The following is a 4,258-nucleotide window of genomic DNA, read 5'->3' as shown; positions in this document are numbered from 1 at the left end:
GCATAATTTTGAGTAATTGAGCAATTCTCACGACATCACTGTAGCATTAAATTGAGTTCATTAGCAACTCTTACTAAATGACTGTCAGCATCACTTTGAGGTTGTTCGAAACTCTTACTACATTACTGTAAGCATCACTGAGTTTATTAGCAACTATCACTACATTACTGTTAGCATCATCTTGAGTTCATTAGCAATTCTTCCGACATCACTGACGCAATATTTTGAGGTTCGTAGCAACTTTTACTACATTACTGTCACATCATTTTGAGATCATGAGCAATTCTTCCGAAATCACTGTCGCATTATTTTGAGGATCATAGCAACTCTTACTACATTACTGTCAGCATCACTTTGAGTTTATTAGCAACTTTCACTCCATTAATGTTAGCATCATTTTGAGTTCATTAGCAATTCTTACGACATCACTGTCCCATCAGTTTGAGATCATTACCAATTCTTCTGACATCACTGTCGCATTATTTTGAGGTTCATAGCAACTCCTACTACATGACTTTCAGCATCACTTTGAGGTTGTTCGAAACTCTTCGTACATTACTGTAAGCATCACTGAATTTATTAGCAACTATCACTACATTACTGTTAGCATCATTTTGAGGTTAGAAGCAACTGTCACTACATGAGTGTCAGCATCACTTTGAGGTTATTCGAAACACTGACTACATTACTGTAAGCATCACTGAGTTAATTAGCAACTATCACTACATTACTGTTAGCATCATTTTGAGTTCATTAGCAATTCTTCCGACATCACTGTCGCAATATTTTGAGGTTCGTAGCAACTTTTACTACATTACTGTCGCATTATTTTGAGGTTCGTAGCAACACTTAATACATGACAGTCAGCATCACTTTGAGGTTGTTCGAAACACTTACTACATTACTGTAAGCATCACTGACTTGATTAGCAACTATCACTACATTTCTGTTAGCATTTTTTTGAGTTCATTAGCAAATCTTCTGACATCATTGCGCAATATTTTGAGTTTCGCAGCAACTCTTACTACATGACTGTTAGCATCACTTTGAGGTTATTCGAAACTTTCACTCCATTACTTTTAGCATCATTTTGAGTTCATTAGCAATTCTTACTACATCACTGTCGCATCATTTTCAGATCATTAGCAACTCTACTGACATCACTGTCACATTATTTTTTAGGTTTGTAGCAACTCTTTCTACATTATTGTTGCATTATTTTAAGGTTCGTAGCAACTGTCACTACATTACTGTTAGCATCATTTTGAGTTTTTTAGCACTTCTTACTAAATCACTGTCGCATCATTTTGAGATCTTTAGCAATTCTTCTGACATCACTGTCGCATTATTTTGAGGTTCGTAGCATCTCTTACTACATGACTGTCACCATCCCTTTGAGGTTATTCGAAACACTTACTACATTACTGTTAGCATCATTATAAGTTCATTAGCAATTCTTCCGACATCACTGTCGCAATATTTTGAGGTTCGTAGCAACTTTTACTACATTACTGTCGCATTATATTGAGTTTCGTAGCAAGTCTTACTACATTATTGTTGCATTATTTTAAGGTTCGTAGCAACTCTTACTACATTACTGTCAGCATCACTGAGTTTCTTAGCAACTATCACTACATTACTGTTAGCATCATCTTGAGTTCATTAGCAGTTCTTCTGACATCACTGTCGCAATATTTTTAGGTTCGTAGCAACTTTTATTACATTACTGTCGCATTATTTTGAGGTTCGTAGCAACTCTTAGTACATGACTGTCAGCATCACTTTGAGGTTATTCGAAACGTTCACTCCATTACTGTTAGCATCACTTTGAGTTCATTAGCAATTCTTCCTAAATCACTGTCACATCATTTTGAGGTTCGTAGCAACTCTTACTACATGACTGTCAGCATCACTTTGAGGTTATTCGAAACACGTACTGCATTACTGTAAGCATCACCGATTTGATTAGCAACTTTAAGTACATCACTGTTAGCGTCATTTTGACTTCATTAGCAATTCTTACTACATCACTGTCGCATCATTTTGAGATCATTAGCAATTCTTCCGACATCACTGTCGCATTATTTTGAGGTTCGTAGCAACTCTTACTACATTACTGTCAGCATCACTTTGAGTTTATTAGCAACTATCACTACATTAATGTTAGCATCATTTTGAGTTCATTAGCAATTCTTCCGACATCACTGTAGCATTATTTTGAGGTTTTGAGGTACCTTTGTTTGTAACCGATCTGCTGACCAGCGAGACGCCACCACGCACGGCTGTCGGCTCCGTAAAGGAGGGAGAGGAATCGGAAAGGACGGAGAAGGGTCGGACCAGGTCTATTTCTAGGTGACCACTCACTATCGTCTGCCACACTGCCCCTCATGGTGGGGAGTGTAGCGCTATCCTGCCACAGTACATTTGTTTCATTCTTTTGCTCTTGCACTTTAATTAAAATGGACTTGACTTGAGAATGTTTTGTTTCAAAATATAGATGAATTCCCAGATTTATAGGTAGCATGAGTATGAAGTTGCACTTGCACCAGGTGGGAAAATGTCCTCTGCATTTGACTCTAACTATGTAGGAGCAGTGGTAGCAGTGTCAGCCTGGGGGCTTGGTCAAGATCAATGACAGGAGTAGCAGACAGGTAATATCCATAGCATGCTTGTTGTTTTAGAGGAGTAAGGGTACACTGTTGGTCTCTCACCTGATGCGCTGTCATCAGCACAAATGATCTGTTCCTAAACATCAAAATCTATCATCCCCCCGATTGTTTTTTACAACTGGAGTACTGGTTAACACTTTAGAAAGCCTTCATTCAGAGCTGTGAAGAACCTTGAACCTGATATCCCAGACATCAAAGTGGGCCACTAACTGGCCAGATGAAGCTATGCTAGGCTGCTGTACTCTGAAGAGCTAAAGTAGCAGCTTCTGAGAGGGATGCTAACCTGGATGTGTTCATCTCCTACTTTAATATGGCCCTTCAAATAAGAGCCCTGTGTCTCTGTCTCAAAGTTTTCAACCGTATTTGTTTGTTAAATTAAAACCAGACGACCACTGTGGTCCTTTTTACACGGTAAGTAAAGCACAGATGCCCTGGTGGACCTGTTGGCACCCTGGACTTTGAATCCAGTGACCTGAGTCCAAGTCTCCGTTCCAGCAGGTTTCCTGCAGCCTTCAGCAGAGCTGCCATGTTTCTCTGTAGAGAACTAAGTGATGCTCTCAGCAGGTTGAGGGCACCACCAACAAGTGAGGTATGAACCTCTGACTTCCTTCTTGTCAAACAGGAAACTCCTAATACCTCATTTGAGTAAAGTACTTCATATTCCTGACATCCAAGTAGTAGTGAAGTGGAGGAAGAAGGGAGGAGATCTCCAACAGGATCCTTCTTTTCTCTGTCCTCCTTGATCTCATGGATCACCACAGTCGAGGGGAGACCCAAGCTCCCGGATGGATCTGGCACTCAGGAACTGCTGAGTTTTCCAGTGGACTTTGTTCCATCCATGGTTCAGGAACAGGACTCCTCCTGGTTAACCTGGTATCTTTCCACCCAACTGTGGGTTCTTGGAGAATTTTTCATGTCGTGTCAAGAAATCAGGCTGGTGGGTTTTTCAATGAGAGAAATTCTGGTAACTTAATTAAGTGGCATATTTGTTGAAGCAGTAATTAACTGATAAATTAAGGAAGGCCTGGCCAGTCTTTGCTCCCAGGTCATACGATGTCGTTAGAAAGTCCTGAATAAATCTGGAGTTCCATGATTTCCTTGTGGTTCATGATCCTTTTGCCAATGTAGTCTGGAACAAGAGCAAGATGAACCTCCAAATAGCAACAGGTTGATTGCAGGTGATGTCAAGTGGTATTTAGAGGATCCTCCACCTTGTGTTTGGTTCCATGGTGGAATGGTGAGCCCTCTGGACTCTGGATCCAGTGATCCCAGTTCAAGTCTCAGAATGACCTTCCTGTCTGGAATGTGTCCCATGTAACAAACTGATCAAGAGATGTTACGTGGTTCAAATGTTCTGGTTCATTTCTTACTGCCATGAACACAGACTGTGTGTTTAATGTTAACAATAAATGTAACAACTAAGGAGCCAGTAGCTCCTGTGGAAAAAATTCTACTTTGTCAGTGAATGAATTCATTTGATATTGAAGTCGGCAACTTTCAGTGTCTGTCAGGATGGCCAAGCGGTCTAAGGCGCTGCGTTCAGGTCGCAGTCTCTCCTGGAGGCGTGGGTTCGAATCCCACTTCTGACA

The 4,258-nt window shown here is 40.4% G+C and overlaps 1 non-coding gene across 1 annotated transcript; it reads left to right on the top strand.

Moving 5' to 3' along the window:
* Window positions 1-4,175: 4,175 nt before the first annotated feature.
* On the top strand, window positions 4,176-4,258 carry trnal-cag (transfer RNA leucine (anticodon CAG)). Its single transcript has one exon. It is a non-coding gene; the product is annotated as a tRNA-Leu (tRNA).

The sequence above is a fragment of the Aulostomus chinensis genome, chromosome 1 (assembly GCF_037954235.1).
Source record: "Aulostomus chinensis isolate RoL2024-O1b breed Wild chromosome 1, RoL_Achi_v1.0, whole genome shotgun sequence".
Lineage (NCBI taxonomy): Eukaryota > Metazoa > Chordata > Actinopteri > Syngnathiformes > Aulostomidae > Aulostomus > Aulostomus chinensis.
This window is presented reverse-complemented; position numbering and strand designations above follow the sequence as displayed.